We start from the raw sequence: 17,951 nt of genomic DNA on the forward strand, positions 1-17,951 counted from the left end.
TTGGGAGTTGCAAAATATTCCTGTGTTTATTTATATAAATGCATGGCTAAAGAAAGCCCCCTCTTGTTTTCCTTGGCAGACAGGGTTTTCAAGGCTGCTTTCTGCTGCCCATCATCCTCCCCAGCAATAGGTGGTTGTATACATCGTGTGCTGCTGGCAGGGAGCATTCCCAGCTGATGGATTCTGGAGGAGCACACCTGTGCAGGGGAGTGTCCTCGAGGCAAAAAACTCCTGTGTGTGCTCAGTTGTGCATGAAACGTTGTGTGCACACATTAACCTGTAGGGAGGGTCTGTGTCCCTGTGGTTTTCTAGTTGGTGATGAGTTTTAAGCAGCAGGTCCCTGTGGAAAGGTATAGAGTTCACATGGATGGCATGTGCCACCTTGAGATGAGGCACTGACCATCATCTGAACGGATGGTGCTCCATTCAGATCAGAAATCCTGAACACTGGGAGCTCAGGTCCAGAGCTGAGAGCTTTCTCCACCATCAGCAGACATATAGGCTCAACCCTGTAATGTGCAGAGCCTTCACAACAGCTCCTGGAATCCTCCCCAGAATGCTACACTCAAACTTTATCATCTGCAACAACCATTGCTTGGTCCTGAGCCATCTCTCCCGTGTCCTCTGCCCAGGGATCAGTGCAGGTCACAGGCCATGACAGGGACATCATCCACCCACACCTCTGTGTGCACGCAGAGCCAAGCACAGGGAGGGACCACTCCGGCCTCAGCAGTGGATCTGCAGGAGTGAAATGGGACGTGTGGAAAACGTTTCCTGTTTACTCAGTCTTTGGAGTCCTCAGTAGTAGCTGTTGGAGCGGGAAGTGGTCAGCAGGGGCCACATGAATGGGTGTTTTTTAATTTGAAATCGTGACACCTCATCTTGCAGAGCCGGCACTGTCCTCCCGGGGAAGTTGGTGTTGGGAGAAAACCTGGATGTCAGCCAAGGCTCAGCCATGGTGTGTGAGAAGGAGGGAGGGAGGAAACCAGAGGGTGATGGTGCTGCACACCCAGCCATGCTGGCCATGCCCACAGCCTGCCTCTGCCTGCACCTCCCATTGTCCCCCAACCTCCTGCTGGCTCCTCCACTGAGGCTTCAGCTCCTCAGCAGCTCCCCAGCCCATCCTGAGGTGACATTTTGGGTAGCCCACGGTGGCAGGTGGTGGTGGAACCCACCAGAGCAGAGCATACAGATGGACAGGCAGCCCCAAGCCAGGACATGTGCTTTTCCAGAGGCTTTTCCAAGGGCCATGAGCCCCCTCTGCCACTGACCTGCTCTGCAGCATTCAGGGCCTGTCAGGCGTGAATTGAGTAGGAGGATGGAGGGGGCTTTAGCCTCTCATTAGCACGGGCCAATTAGTGTGGCATGCTGCTCTCCTGTCAGCTGATATGGCTGCTGTTGAATACACCCTGCCCACGCTGATTCCTTAAGGCTGAGGCTGTGTTTGGTTTATGATCAGTTTCCCCTCAATGTTTTGCTGCAGGAACTTTTACTGGTCTGAGGTTTTTTCCCCCTCTGAGTCTCAGCTGCTCCTGACAAACCAAATCCTGCCTCGTTTGTTTTATTGGCCTTTTTGGGCCACCCTGTGCCAGCATGTGCTGCTCACTGTGATGCTGCAGAGAGTCAGGACCAGGGCAAGATCCCCAGCAGCCACATTTCAGTATGTTTTTTCATTCCCTGTGCCTCACACCATCCCCTGGGTGAGCTGCACCCCAGTCAACTCATCCCCTCTCTGCTGTTTCTTGTGAGGCATTTGGTCTTGCACGCTCAGATCACACAGATCCCCAGTCTCCTGGGGATGTGTGGCATCTCTAAACCTACTTGGCCACTCTCCAGCCTGTCCTTGAGGTGAGGATGAGGGGAAAACAACAGACAACAGCTCTGGGCAGAGTCCAGCCCAGAGATTCCAAAGTGCCTCCCGCACATGGGGCAGGACCGAGGAGTTTTGAGGGTGCCCTGGGAATACCCGACAGTGCAGCCGTAATTAATCAAGTTCAGAGACTGAATTCTTCATTAGTGCTTCTTGCTGCATGGGGAGAGCCTTGGGAGTCTGTCAGGCAACCACAGCCTGGCTGGGAAACACATTTGTCTTCTCCTGGTGGAAACTTTCCCTGATAAGGAATTTTACCCAGGTTTTGCAGAGAATGTTGTAGATTTCAGAGAAATCAGAATTCAGGAAAAAAGTTCCTCCTAAACTATCAAAGTCTCCCAGCTCCAAAAGTGAGTTTTGAACTTTAGAGCCCCGAAATGTGAACGATTAGTTGGAATTGTATTTTTTCCACTCAAATTTCCCTAAGGGTTCCCAAAAACATTATTGTTAAACAAAACTTTGTTAGTGCAGTGTCTGGGGAGATGGTGAGTCTGGGCACACGATGGATGATTTGGGAAGGGGCCGTGCTGTGGGGTAATGAGCTGGGAGGACCAACAGGCTTCTGTTTGCAGAGGGGGTTTGGGTCCCTCTACGGTCCCATGTCCAGCAGGACCCTCCCCTCAGACACAAAGAAACAGCACTAAAGAAGGCTCGGAGCAATTTGGGGAATATTTGTTCCCTCAGCTCTTTGATTAAAAGCCTTTTCATTAAAAAAAAATACAAAGAGAAGTTAGGAAAATAAAAATGATAAAGAAAAGATGCTTTGGGATAGCTGCCTCTGCTGAGTCTTCCTCTGTTTCCAGCTTGCCCAAGGATCTTTGTGTCTCTAGGTTTTTATCTCACAGTAAATGCTTGTTTTATCTCTGACAGTGAGAGTCAGAGACTCCTCACTTTCAACACTTGGGAAGCACCATGCAATGACCTCCAGGGATGGCTGGAGCTGCCTCTGACACTGCCAGGCCCAGAGGCTGCAGATGCTGTTGGAGAGTGGCTGGGTCTCTCCCCCAGGGCAAAGACTTTCTTTATGTGCAGGTCTCTCATTCCTCATCCAGGTCTCCACTTTTGCAATAAAGACATTTTTCAAGGTTTTGTCACATCCATAAGGCTTCCTTTCCCCCCATTAGTACTAATAGCTGCTCATTAACACTAAAAGCTAATTGCTACTATTTTTTTAATTAGATATTTGACATCACGTTGCATAAGGAGTTGGGGTTGTGATGACAGAAAGCTGGAGAGTGACTTCTATGATGCTGATTTTAAGTAGTGCTTCTTACAGAAGATTGGCAGGTTCTTCCAGGACATCTCCAACATGGAAATAAGCCAAAGCAAAGGCTCCATGTGGGTCACTGCCCCTGGCCAGGGAAATATTTCTGTTGCAAGCAATGCCTGAGCACACACTTAAAGCCCTGCATGTGCTTCTGTGCTGTGTCAGAGGTGTGGGGGAGTTTATGCCATCAAGGTCAGCCTGTCCAGGGCCATAAATCAACTCCAGCAAAACGAAGACTGGCATCAAAAAATCAGCCAGAGCTTACTGTGAAGCAGCTCATACATCTGTGCTTGAATCAGAGTCACCCCAAGACACTACTGAAGCACCAACACTCAACAGATGTAAGATGGGAGTATAAGACCATGGTGGGCAGCTCTGGTGGGCTATTCCTGTAAGACTGAGGTGGGCAGTTCCCATGCAGGTGAGCTGAAAAACACTCCAGCCCTCGCTGTGCTTCATCTGAGCCACCCTGAGGGCTCAGCCTCCCCTCTCGCTCTTGACAAAGAGTTCAAGGAAAGCCTGATAAGAGAAGGGGAGAAAGTGAGGGAGACAGGGAGCAGAGACTAAATATTGTGCAATTTGGTGTCTTGCACGCAGGCAGCAAACCCTGGGCTGGGGGACAAACTCCCAAATTCCCCTGCTCTGCAGCAGAGTGGTCTGGGCTACCACTGGGACCCCCAAGGTCAGGGTCGTGGCTGTGCCTTGCTGCTGCTGTTGTGATAACATCGAGGGCAGAGATGGGAATGAGCCCAGAGCCTCCTTTTTGCTAAGCCAGCATGGTAAAGGGCTCCTTTATCTGCCCTTTAGTGTGAGATAAGGTTTCAGTGTTGTCCTGCTGGAGCAGCTTGTATCGCTCACAGATACCTCCCCTTGCTGCTGAAAGGTATCAGGCACTCAGAAAATATTTGACCAAGACTATATCTTGGAGAAACCTGCGTGCAATGGAAAGACACACAGGATGGATTAGATCTGCACTGGGGGGGGATTCAGTGCCTCATGTCCATGCAAAGACAAAGCACTTTTCCTCAACCAGTCGGACTGCAGAGGCGTCTCTTGTTCAAATCTCTATGCAGAAGAATTATCCAAGACCAAATAGGGACTCAAGTTTCTGGGCATCTTGGTGAGATGGCAACCCTGCCCATTCTCCCCCAAATTCCCTCAGGTGTGAGGAGATGCACGCCCTGTACATCACCAGTGTCTGCCTTGGAATGAGCTTCCAACACCACAGAAAGATGGGAAACGATTTTCCATCATCAAAGCTTCACATCTGCCCTTTTCTTGCACCAGGGACATCTCTGCAGATGGATGCATTTACAATCACTATTTTATTTTCACTATTCTTTGACAACAGAGTTCAAATCCTAAATGCAGAACTTTGCTTTCAGCAAAGATCCAAAATATGCATTTTGGATTCTATTCACAAAGAACAAATGGTCAATCAAGTAAGGACTCCCACAGACCTGCCACTTATTTCATAGAATCACAGAGCAGTTTGGGTTTGAAGGGACCTTAAAGATCACCCTGTTCCACACCCTGCCATGGGCAGGGACACCTTCCATTAGAACAGATTGCTCCAAGCCCCATCCAACCTGGCCTTGGACACTTCCAGGGATGGGGCAGCCACAGCTTCTCTGGACACCTGTGCCAGGAACTCAGCACCCTCACAAGGAAGGATTTCTTCCTACCATCTAATCTAATTTTCTCCTCTTTCATTTTGCACCCATTCCCCCTTGTCCTGTCACTCATGTCCTTACAGAAGTGACTTCTTCTGGGCTACTCCATCCTTCCCAAAGTCGTGAGGGCTAAGAGCCCTCCTCCTCCTCCTCCCAGCCTGGAGCCCACAATCTCTTTCCCAGTAACTCTTACTGGTCATTGCAGACAGCAATAATTGACATTTTATGTCTGCCCAGTTGCAGAACAAAACATTTAAAACTGATTAAAATTTTCCACCTCAAAAAAATACTTGGTATATGGAAAAACACACTCCAAAGGCCAGTTTGGATCTCGTTGTGTGGAACTAAGTCCAGAGCAGGTCTCCATGGAGAAGAGCTGAAGAATGGATAGGACGTTACACTAATGGTGTTCTACAGAAATGATTAAGCCAAATAACATGAGCTGAATAGAGCTCAATGTCCTTTTTATAAAATTAATAAGATGTGTAATAGATAACTTGTCTCCTCAGCAGTGGATCTAATACCTTGGCTTAAAATCCTCCCCAGGAAACTTTCCTGGCTTTTCTGCTGACCTCACTGGATTTCAGCAACATAATAGAGAAGTGGAATTCAGCCTAAAAGTCAGACAGTGAATGCAGAAGTCAAGACTTAGGGAAAAGATACAAAAAAAGAACTGTTGATACGTCTCTTCTCTGACACGTCGCAGTGTATCAAAATGGCCACTGCCTTTATTTTGTTTAATCACTTATCTCCATGGAGGGAAGAGGAAATTCCCAAGAACGCATGATCGTTAAAAATATTAGCCAGGGCCTGGTGATTATTTTTGGTAGCTAAAAACTTCCTGACTGAGAGGTTTGGGTTTGCATTGGACTTCAGTAAATGTTTTAGGATAACTTTCATAAATACCCATTATGCTCAAACCAGTGGGCAGTTTACAATTCAGCTGGGAAGGGCGGGGACATGTTTCTCTTTCTTTTGTTCTGCCGTGCCGCATGCTAAAGTGCATAGAGCCACACTGAATTAGCATTTGGCTATTTTCTTGTATCCTTAAATAAAGGACCAGTTCACACAGTCAGAAATCTCTGTTTCCTTTCGGGCAGGAAAAAGGAAGTGAATGCGAGGGGCAGATTTGGAGTTTGCTTGCAAGAACAATTGAACTCCCATCCAGAGGGGAAGGGGATCTGCGTCAAGAGGAATTCACTTTTTTTCTCTCTTTTTTTTTTTTTTCTTTCTGGAAGGGAAGAGAAAATGACCTTTAGTTTAAAAGCCTGAAAGAATAAAGGTCTGAGCCTTTAGAGCTGCCTGCACAAATATAGTCATGAAGGCTTTTTCCTGACAAAGGGCTCCTGTGACTGCTCTCACTGTCCTTCAGCGTCGGGACCCAACTGCGGACACGGCTCCGGGTGCTCCCCTCTTACTTATCCAAGGTGAAGGGCGGCACCAAAACCTGTCAGCAGTTCCTGCCCAGGAGGGACAGTCCCTGGGTAGTTTTGAAAAGTATTTACCATTTTTCTCTTTGTCCCTCCCCAGAGCTGCCAGGCTGGTGGGTTGGTTGAGACTCGGTGGATGGGATTTAGTGGATCCCCTTCCTTTTCTTTCCCAAAGTCCTCCTTACAGCTGTCTGTGCAAGCAGGCAGGGCATCAACTCAACCTCTTACGTGGCCAGGACCTCTCACTGGCCCCATTTTGGACGTTTTTCAGTAAACTACAAACCCTCTCCCAGTTTCTCTGGGAAGAGAATGTGAAGTGAGGCCTTAGGGACTTGACCAAGTGTCCAAACATTATCTGTGTGGTCTCATCCAAACCATTTTAGTCCTCACCACTACTTTCCATTTTAGTGTATCCTGACTATCCACTGAGTAATTTTCTCTGTATTTCTTTCTCCCCCTGTGCAAGCCAGATTTCCAAGGAATCTCCAGAGCTGGGGAATACAGGGGTTGAACCTTGCTAGGATGCTTAAGCATCCTATCTCCAGGGGCATTAAGCACTTTAAGATGTTGAGCCCCAGCATCAGTCAAGGGGAGTGCCCTCCCTGTGGTACCCAGCACTTCAGCAAAGAAATCCTGGGAAAACAGCATCAGGCTATGACCTGCTGCAGCTCAGGAACTCATCACCCTTCTCACACATCAGTTAGATCCATGACAGACCCTCAGCAGAACTTTCGTGAGGGGATTCTGCCCCAGAACCAGAGCCCAGACTAACAGCTCACATCCCACATCCTGCAGTGAGAGCATCACTTTCCCAGGCCTGCTTCCCTCCAGGGCTGCAGGTAATAAACAGGGCCCTGAGGGAGCACAGGGGATCCAGCTATAGTTCAGGTTCCCACATACTCACACAAGTTTCTCGGAGCAGTTTTTCTCCCATCCAAGCAAAATATTTGCTCGGAACGTGGAGCTGTGGCTGGGCAATGTCAGCAAGTGTCAGCAGGAGAAAAACTAATTAGACAAAATGGGCCAAACTTCTCCTGGGAGGAGCTCCTCTGTGATCACTGCAGGAAGAATGAATGTAGCCTAGTGGTTAAATTGATTATTTTGTGCTCTCTTGTTTCCTCAGTCCTGGTTTTATGTAGGCAGCCTCCTTGCCTGCCCAGGGGCTCACCTGGCTCTGGTGAGCAACGTGGGCAGGGACCGCCCTGACAGCACATCACGGACACCTCACAGCTGAGCTCGGGTGAAATCACCTCTCAGGGCTAAAGCTGTGGTTCTACAAACATATTTTGGCAGACTTCCACGTTTCTTCTCCGAAGGCATCCGTCCTCTGTTCTTGCAGCTGCAGGGATGCCCCCAGCCAGCACTCAGAGGGACAAAACTGGAGCTGACAGTGACCAAGAGGGACAGACACAGTTTGTTCTGAACGGGTCAGGCATCATCCCTGCCAAGGTCAGACACCTGCAGAGCCTGGCACTATGCAAAGGTGCATCTGACAACACTGACACTGGGATGACTCAGTGCATGAGGAAATGGTGTCACCTCCAGCCCTGTGCAGCAGCTCTGCTCCCTCACTCCAGCACTGCTGCCAGATCCAACATGCCATTTTACCCTTTACTACCACAACGTTTGGGCCAAGCTCCCCCAGCTGATATCTGATTGAGGTTCCAGGTCCTTGTTATGGGTCTGTTGACATCAAGGGAGCCAAGCTGGGGAAACCCATCCCTATGTCCAGTTTGGAATGTGAGAAGAACAGCAATGGGAAAGGAGTATGGTGAAGGGGAGTATTACAGTGCTCCACAAAAATGGGAATTTGCCTGCCCCATGATTTTTTATTCTTATTTCTGTTCTCCTTGGACTCCCAGAATGGAGCATGCATGGAGTGCACCTCCCAGCTTGGTGCATAAAGGTAATTCATTAACCTGTAGGAATGAGGAGGCCTAAACTTTCCCCCAGTGGCTGTGACAGCAGCAGTTTGTGATGCCTGTGTTGAGGACAGGCTCTGGAGCCGTGCCAGCGATGCAGGGGATGTGTACACAGCTCCTCAGGAATGCACCCTCCAAGCAGGAGTCTGGGGTGTGAGGACTGCAGAGGGACAAGGGAAAGGCACAAAGTCCAGGAGAGCCCAGTTGGATGTTTAGGGGGACTGGGTACCAGGAGGTATTTTGTTCCCCTCACAGGAAGAATGGGTTTAGCAGAGTCACGGCATTGCATATGGGACTCCAGGACAGACTGGAAGGACCAGGGTTATCATGGTGGGACCAGGTGGAATGCCCAGGTAGGGAAGATTGTAACAGGGTTCTGAGCTCATTCCCTCCTCAGCCCTTGATTTGCCCATCAGAAGCAGCAGAATCAGTCCCATCCAGGTCTGTGCAGACATTGGAATTTCTACCCCAATGCAGGTGTCCAAGTGTCATTTAAGTGCCCCAGCTTGTCTAGCAGAAATGCTGGGAGTGACCCAGCTTTGACTGAGCAGCAAAAGGCCATTTTCCCTTTACTCCTGAAGGATCCAGGGCTCCAGGAGGCGGCTGGAGGCTGTGCCAGCCCAGCAGGGAGCCTTCAGCTGATTTGTTCATAGAAATCCAGCCTGCACACCAGGCCTGGAGCTGCTGCCTCCCTGGCACCAGCCCAGAGAGGGTCTGTGCTCTGAGCAAAGGAGCAGATCAGCACAGGCACCACGGCCAATGTCACAGCAGGAGCAATAACATTGGCATCAGCAGAGAAATGGATCATTGGAGCACGACACTGTCACGTGCCCAGTTCCTCCTGCTGCACAAATGAACTGTTCAGGTTGGGTTGCCTTATTTTCCATGAACACACCAGGTTTTTAATCCTGGATTTGCAGGAGAGTGTTGCTGGGACATTACTTTGAGCTCAAGTGTCAGCCTTAAACCTGAGCTTTACTGTGATTAGTCCCAGGTACAAAGCCAGCAACACTCAGCAGGTTCTATATGAGCACAAAACTTGGTTGGATCAGGATTCCTGTGGCACACAGTAAGCGAAATTACTGGTCTGTTACTTCTGAATTCCTTTTCATTTTTGTTTCTCTGTTTTGATTTTGATTTATTTTTCTAACATAGGAAACAGCTCAGAGATTGGCTGTGACATACCCTGGGCTAATTCCGTGGAAAGTCTGTTTTCAAAAGGAAACTGCCATCTTACTCTCAGCTTTGATTTGCCTCTCCCTGCTCACTCACCAGAGCTTGTTCTATGCTGTTAATAGGGAAGTTTCTTTGCACAGAGCCAACCAGCAATTGTGCCCAAGTGATTTTGTTCAAGGAATAAAAAGCACATTCACTTTGTGTTTGAGATGACATTTATGTGATGGGGGAGTTTCTGAGCTCGGTGGGGAATACAGCAGAGAAAAAACATTCTTGTGAGGAGTTATTTCAAAAGAAAAGAAACAAGAATCCAGGAGAGATAAGAAAGCAAGTGTTTGCAGAATCTGGGAAAGCCTTGTGCAGAGAGACAGAGACAAAGTACGAGAATGCACTTTATTTGTGACAAGCTTTCCATCCTGGGCAGCCAAACAGGACATCCTGCTTCAGTTCTCCTTCCTCTCTGTAATTAGAGTTTTGTTCAGGACACTGCCATTAATGTCATCTCAGCATTTCCATGACAAAGCCCTGTTTTTGTGGGACTTTAGGAACTTGGCCGTAGAAAAATCTGTTATTAGATACTGGGGCAGGTTTGCAGGCAGTTGCTGTGACATTTCCATCACAGGGAGTGAGCGGACCTGTCTGGGACATGGGAGCTGGGAAGGGAACCCATCTCCAAGTGTGGTGGGATTAGGGGTGCCCCAACCTGTGCCCAAGCAAACATCTCCATTTTGGACCTGAAATGTGGCACCTCTCTGACCTCCACTAAAAATCACACCATGCACATTTCCAAATCTATAAATCACTGTGAAAACCTCTGTGTTTTCAAATAATTTTTAAAAGAAAAGCAGATTATCCAGCAATGGTGTTTTCACTATTTGAAAGCAGGGCCTGTGGTTGAACTAACCCCATAAATGGGACCTCTAAAATCCCTGTCACACCAGCAGAGCAGGTCCTCATGGTGTAGCCCACCCTGCTCACCCCAGCCTGGGACAACAGCAAAGCAAACAGGACCCAGCAGGGTTGTAAGAGTTAAAAGTGGCTGAAACCACAGTGGGCAGCACTGGCAGAGAACCTGGCTGACAAGTGAGCTATAAAACATCCATGTTTGAAAGAAGCTGAAATGCACCTTAAACCCCAGGACAGCCTGAGAGAGTTAAACCAGCTCTAGTGATAAACCAGATTCCTGTCGTGCTTGTGATGCTGTATAAACTCCTTCCTTCAGGTCTCCATGGCAGGACCTGGGGTTTGTACTGACTACGAGCACCCAGGCAGGAGAAATCCACGTTCCTGTCCCACTACTGGCACCAAGGGCTCTGTGACACCAGGCCAGGCAGATTGTGTGTGGCTGAAACAAGGGCAGCACAGGAGCAGGAGAAGCCATTGCTCAGTCCAGCCAACGCCCCTGAGGCTGGTTTTGGCTCGAGAAGTGCTAAACACTATTAGCAAAATGAAAACACTCTTTTTTTTTTCCCATGGTGGAAAAACTAGTCTTTCCCACTGAAAAAATTAGTATGATTCTTCCACTCCTAAAGGGAGAGAAAACAGATTTCTTTGTTCCTATCGCAGCCCCAGGTGCATCTCTGGCATCCAGAGTGGAGTGGGCTCTGGAAGAAGCTGTAAAGCAAAATTTCATCACAGGATATTCCAAAGCAGACAGGGTTAAGCTAAACATCCTTTTACCACTACTCTTTCACTTCCCATTTGAGGGAAGAGGATACAATGGTTCTGCACCCTGTAGGAAGGCTGGGCTGGGGGATCCCCTCCCAGTGCACCATCCCTGGGTCCCCCCTGGGGCCAGTTTGGCTGCAGGAGTGGGGCTGTGTTTCTCTGCCAGCTTCCTGCAGCTCAGTGGCTCCGTGGTACAGCCAGGCTGGTGCATTCCTGTCCCATGCTCCCATGCCCACCAGCTGGGGGACCACGTGCAATTCCCTGCCTTTTCCCACCCTTGCTGCTGCCCCACAGCTTTTCTGCCTTGGGGGTCTGCAGAGGAGCCAAGTCAGAGAAATGATCTGATTTAAACAAACTAACAGAGAGAGGAAACAGCGGAAAGCAGCTGATTTGGGGTTTTCCAAATCATCTGGAGCTATTTGACTGATTTCACACCCGCTGGAACAAGCTGGTTTGGGTAAAAGGCATTGATGCTCCATTGTCACCTTGGCTGATGAACTGCTCCATGTAGGAGAAGCCCACCTGGCTTCTGAACTTTGGCTGAGGAGATTTAGGATGTGCTGGCACAGGGACCCACAGGGAAGGCTGGTGGGCTCTGTCCCCCTTCCCAGACCCACTGAACCGCAGCTCAGGCGAGGCAGGGCAGGAAGGGAGCCGGCGGAGATGAGTGTTTCCTGACCCTCCAGAGTGAAACAGAAAAGCGCTGTCACTCAGCAGCTCCTGCAAGTGCAGCAGCAAGATAACTCCAGACACAGCCACCATCACTTCCCCCCTTTGTCCCTGGCTTTTTTCAGGCCTTCCTGAGCAGAAACGTCCCATCTCCAAAGGAATGTCAGTGCTGCTGGCCGCCCACGAAATGCCGAGCGGCCTCGCTGCCCACGGCTCGCTGCAGGCTCAGCTGGGATGTGGGTGCTCCAACCACCGTGGTGTGTGGAGCAAGTGGCAGCCCCAGGCTGGGAGCTGCCACAGGAACCTGTGGAGGATGGGCAGGGCAGCCCAACATGGTGGAATTGAACTGCCACCTCCCACAGCTTCCCAGTCTGAGTCATTCCTGAGTGCAGGACTGGGAGCTCATTGAAAATGTCACCACTCAGGAACTCAGGGCAGCCCCAGAGCCACAGCAAGCAGCCCTGGTGTTCTGTCCTACACAGCAGTGTGGTACAAGGTGGAGGGGGGGGGTCTCAACAGAAACAAGCAGGTGATGGGACACCCCTAGAGAGGGCTCTTGGACAGCACAGCATCAGTGTCCCCAAAGCCAAGGCTGGAATGCAGCGAGGCTGTTTTATTATCTCCTCCCCCACCTCTCAAGGACAAAATAATCTAACAGTTGTAGAAACACATTTTTCACCAAGGGATTCTTCATTAGTGCTTGTTTCCTCTCTCAGCTCATTTCCTGGAAGCAGTTTGTGCTGATGGAGGTGGGCAGGAGCTGTGTGTGTGCGTGTGGGTGCACACACATTCCTTCCATGCTCCACGGCCCAGGGTCACAGCCATGCTGGGGACACACTGCATTACAGCTGACCACCAGTTCCCCATGCTTGGAAACACAGACAGATAGTGACAGGACAAGAGGGGATGATTTTAAACTAAAGAGGAGAGATTTAGATTAAATACTAGGAAGAAATGCTTCCCTGTGAGGGTGGGCAGGCCCTGGCACAGGGTGCCCAGAGAAGCTGTGGCTGCCCCATCCCTGGAAGTGCCCAAGGCCAGGTTGGATGGGGCTTCTGATCTAGTGGAAGGTGTCTCTGCCCATGGCAGGGGGGATGAAACTAGGTGATCTTTAATGTCCCTTCCAACCCAAAACATTTCCATGATTCTAAGCACCTCACAGACAGATCCTGATGTTCATAGTCCAGAGCCCACCGGGTGTTGGAGCTGAGTGTGCACAGGCACAACATGGATGGCCAGTGGTTCCCACTATAAAACCTTCCTCACGGGTGTTTACAGGTCAGTCATAAATATTTGCTCCTGGCTGCAGCTTTCCCAGGAAAGGTTTCAGCTCACTGAGCCAGTTCTTCCCTGGTTGTTTACTTTTGGAGTTCCCCAGAATTAAACACAGCTTTATTTCTAGAGCAACTGGAATGCAATATCTATTATCTCCATTGATTATAATAAGCCAATTATGGCAACCAAATAACAAAACACGATCCTGTAACTGGTGCCACTGATCAGGCACTGAACTGGTGAGCCAGGGTGTTCCTACAGCCCCCTGTGCCCTCAGTGGCAGCCAGCCTGCCCCAGGGAGGGAGGGAGCTGGCAGCGAGAGGAAAAGGATATGGTGCTTCTGGGAGCCGCGGCCGTTTGAAGGCTGCAAAGGGAAACAGGCCAGAGGGTTATCCAATCTCTCAGAGCAGACATTTCCGCCTGGCACGCCCCAGCGGCACAGTCACTCTGCTTCATTAATAAATCACTAATCCCGCCTGTTGTGGCCACCTCGGGGAGGAAATGGGAGCCAGGGCGTGCGGGGCCGCGAGTGGGGCGCGTGTGCGTGTGCCCGTGTGTGTGTGCCCGTGTGAGTGTGCCCGTGTGAGTGTGCCCATGTGTGTGTGTCCATGTGCGTGTGCCCATGTGCATGCGTCCATGTGTGTGTGCCCATGTGTGTGTGCCCATGTGTGTGTGCCCGTGTGTGTGTGCCCGTGTGCGTGTGTCCGTGTGTGTGTGCCCATGTGTGTGTGTCCGTGTGTGTGTGCCCATGTGTGTGTGCCCATGTGCATGTGTCCATGTGTGTGTGCCCATGTGAGTGTGCCCGTGTGCATGTGCCCATGTGAGTGTGCCCGTGTGCATGTGCCCATGCGTGTGTGCTGGAGCAGCACACGCAATGGGCATTGCTTTCTGCTTGGGTATATACTAACCCATTCCATGGTGGCATCCACAGTGCCCCGACCCCAGCAGAGTTGGAAGCAGGTGATGGCAGACCCTGTGGCACTCAAGTGCCTCACTTGGGGTGTGAGGACTCCCCTAAAAGACACCTTGGCTAAAGCAGGAGGACCAGGGACACCCAGCATGTGACTGCTCAAGACCTGGCCTCTGGCAGCGTGATGCAACAATCCCCACACCTCCCTGGGACATGAAACACTAAATGAAACAAATTCCTGCCACCAGCACCGTTTCCTGTTTTCCTACTACAACGGATCACGCTTCCCTGCAGTCCTTGACCCCGGGGACTGTGCTAGAAAGGATGCGACAACCTGTCCCTCCAGCCCCAGGGCTGGGCTCGGGGCTGCCCCATGAGTGCTGAGCCCGTGGCTGGGCTGTCTGTCTGTCCATCTGTGCAGACACAATAGTCACACGGTGCCTCCAGAGCCCACACAGCTGCCAGGGCCTCGGGGGAGAGGATCTGATAGCCAGGGGGAAAGCAGAGCTGCAGAACAAAGCAAAGCCTGGCACGGGAAAGCAAAGCTCAGTCTTTGATTCAAACCCCTTTTTTCCCTCTCTGAGTAAGACAACAGGGTTGTTTTCTCACTTGCCCACAACTGCATGTCCATCCTTTCCTTGGCCCTAGCAAACAGAACCAGCTGGACCATAGAATCATAGAATCATAGAATCAATTGGGCTGGAAAAGACCTTCAAGACCATCAAGTCTAACCCTGGGTCCAACTCCAGTCCCTTTACCAGATCATGGCACTCAGTGCCACGGCCAATCTCAGTTTAAAAACCTCCAGGGATGGGGAATTCACCCCCTCTCTGGGCAGGCCATTCCAATGTCTGATTACTCTCTCTGTGAAGAATATAAAATAAAAATTGATCAACCCAAAATTATGGATGTTTTGCTGTCTTTATCTTAGGTTGATGTGACATTCAGCTCCAGTTTTGTTTCATTTTCCTTCTCATATGGGAGTGTCAAGAGCCAGAAATCCCTCCACAGACAATCCAAACCCAGGTCTTCCTCAGCAGCTTCACCACAGGAAACTCCCCACGCACACATTACTGAAATCAGGACAAGAAACTTGAACCAGGCTCTGGGGAGGGTGGAAATACAAGGGCAATGGGTACCAGTTCAGCCAGTATCGGGCAGACTCAACACTTGTGACCCTTCCTGAAAAGAGGGGCTGCAACAACCATTTATTTCAGGGCTGAAGGCCAGCTTTGCAAGCTCAGATCTCCTTTCCCCCCCACAATGCTCAGCCAGATCACCCAGCAGCACCAGATTGTCCCTCAGAGATGTCATCACAAGCTCTACAAAAAGGCTCAGCTCCCACAAAGTAGATGTGAGGACATGGTGCCCCATAAATGCTCTCTGAGCCATCCTCTGGCCACATGTGGCTGAGTCCTTTGCTGAGCACAGGTCGGGGGAGCTCAGCCCTGCTCCCACTGTACAATCACAGCCAGATGAAAGTCTCCCTCTCCCAGCACCAGGCTCACAGCTCCAGTTACAACATACTTAATCCTGGAGCCAGTTTGACATTGCAGCTCGGGGCTGATTGCGTGACCCAGTTGTGAGACAGCGAGGCCCCGCTGAGCTCAGAAATGTTAAATACATTGTAATTGGACCCCCGGTGCCTCCACTTTTCTTCCGATGAAGAGGCCCTGGTAAGTGAATTTTCCAGAGCGTTCCTGTGCCGTGGCCCTGGAGTGCAGCTGATTCTCAAACCACCTCTGACAGAAGACTTGGAAGCTCTTCCCCACCTGCGGGGTGGTCTGGGCTGGCCACATCAATTGCAAAGTGAAGGAAACCAAATCCACCCGTTCCTGGTTTATCCCAGTAGGAAATGGGAGTGGGGCTAGATAAGGAGTGAACTCCCCAGGGAAGGGAGGGGAGTGCTGTGCACTCCCTGTTCCTACTTTTGCTCTTTGCTGTACCTTTCATATTAAATCTTGCCCGTGATGCTGCCAGCGTGCAGGGTCTGGTACCTCCATGGCCATGGGACAGTGCTCCCAGGTGCTATTTTGATATAAAAAGTAGCTCCTCTCCCAGCTTTAAAACTCTTCTGCTCTTTGCCAGTCCAGGTGAGTGCTCTCATAACTGCTGTCCTCTCCAGAGGGGGTTTGAAGGCTATTGTCACAAAATCAGCAAACTGGGGCAAAAGACTTTGACAGACACACAGACAAAGGAAACAGATGCAAAGGGAGTTCTGTGACAGCCTCACTTTGCTACCAAACACTCCCAAACATTGTGAGGACAAACCCAGCAGGAGTGTGAAACATCTTCACCTCTTGGGCACTTTAAAAAAGCCAGTTTGTTCTCCTGAAGTTTCCAAACTCACAGATTACAGGCAGGAGGTCAAGCCCTTCAGAGAAAGTGCCAGACAGAAGCTGCTCACTGGTATTTTGGATACAGATGGAGGGAGAGCGAGTTCAGTGGGCCATGGAGAGCACCCACATGGGAAGGAAACAGGCTCCAGGCATGTTACAACATGGCTGTTGTGGGTCCAGATTTGGTGGCCATCCAAGCAAGAACAGTTTTGATGCTCCTGAATATCCTGTAGCATCTTCCATGGGCTGTGAGGTGTGTGGGGCCTGAGCCAGCTCCCAATCCCTGCACCAACGGGAGAGCTTATGGCACCATCGTGGCTGTTCCTCTCTGGCCATGGGAGGGTAGGACATGTCCCAGGGCTGGGCTCAGCAGAGAAGGGCTGCCTTGACATGATACCCGAGGCACTTCAGGGAGGGAGATGTCCTTGTTGTTTGCCTTCCTTTGAAGCAAAAGCCCTTGGAAAGGAAGGAATGTCAGAGCCTTCTCCAAACACACTTAATTAATCCAACTTGTCACATTAACAACATCAAAAGAGGACAACTGCAGCAGAGTCTGGGCCTCATCTCACACCCACTAAGCCAAGAGGGTTCTACAGAGCTTCTCCCAGAGCTGGGCTGGTTAGCTGAGGAGCAAAAACTCAGGCAGCATGCAAAGGACTCAGGGCACCAGTTGTGCCTCGATGGCATTTGTACAGCATTGTGGACAACAGAGCCAGGTCCCCACTAACCACGTGTGGAGCCCACTGGCAACACAGATGGCACAGAGTGTTCTCTGCTGTCCTGCTTCCTCCAGCTGGGAGGTTTGGTTTCCCCTCAGTGTATCTATATCCATGAATCTGTGTGTGCCCTTTCCCAGGAGGTGTAAGGGACCAGTGTAAGGATGCCTGTTGTGGTAACCGTACCCAGGACATGCTGCTGTCCTGCTGTGCACCAGTGCAGGCAGCAGCCAGGTCAGAGGGGTGCCTTTCACTGAGTGGGGCTGAGCCCCCCTGACCTGGTGCCCAGGCCCCCAGACTCCCACTGCCTCCCTCCCAGTGGCTGACCCCAGCTGATAACCCTGGAAAGCTCCCTCTGACCTGGAGGAGCTGGGAGAGGGAAAGAGGTCGACTTTTAACCCCCTGCTGTGCTTCATCCTCCTCCTAAATGGGCTGAATTCCCCCCTGCTGCCTCCTCTCCACCATGAACTCATCCATCTTTCGGCTGCCAGAGGGGCTGCTGGAGCTGGAGGCCTCCAGGTCTTCCCACGATCCCATCTCAGAATGAGCAGGAAAGAGCTTTATTTACAATCACACCTCAGCTGGACCCACAGTTCCCTCCTCACCCTTCATGGGTCACTGCAGGGTGATGGCACCCCAGCAGCAGGTCCTTGGAGAGGCTTGGTCACTCAGGGGGACCTGGGGGGAGTGGAACAGCTCTGACAGGGCTGCTCAGAGATTAAACCACAGACCTTGGCCAAGTCACCAAGTGAGACAGACCCTGACCCCTTCCCCTCACAGCCTGTCTAAAGGGAGCCCCACACTCAGTCAGGACCTGGCGATAAACTCAGGGCTTTGATGTAGAGGGGAAAAAGAGACATCCAGTGCAGCCTCTTATCTCCATTTTCTTCTATCCCTGCTGCAAACGAGTGGTGTTGGAAAACATTTTCCCAAAGGCATCTCTGGAAAGGAGGGGCTGGGCAGAGCCTGGGTACCCCAAGAGCCACAGGACAAGGGAGCTGTGACCGAAGCCCAACAAGGCATGAGGTGACAGCTG

This window comes from Pithys albifrons, chromosome 20 (genome assembly GCF_047495875.1).
Source record: "Pithys albifrons albifrons isolate INPA30051 chromosome 20, PitAlb_v1, whole genome shotgun sequence".
In the NCBI taxonomy this organism is placed as follows: domain Eukaryota; kingdom Metazoa; phylum Chordata; class Aves; order Passeriformes; family Thamnophilidae; genus Pithys; species Pithys albifrons.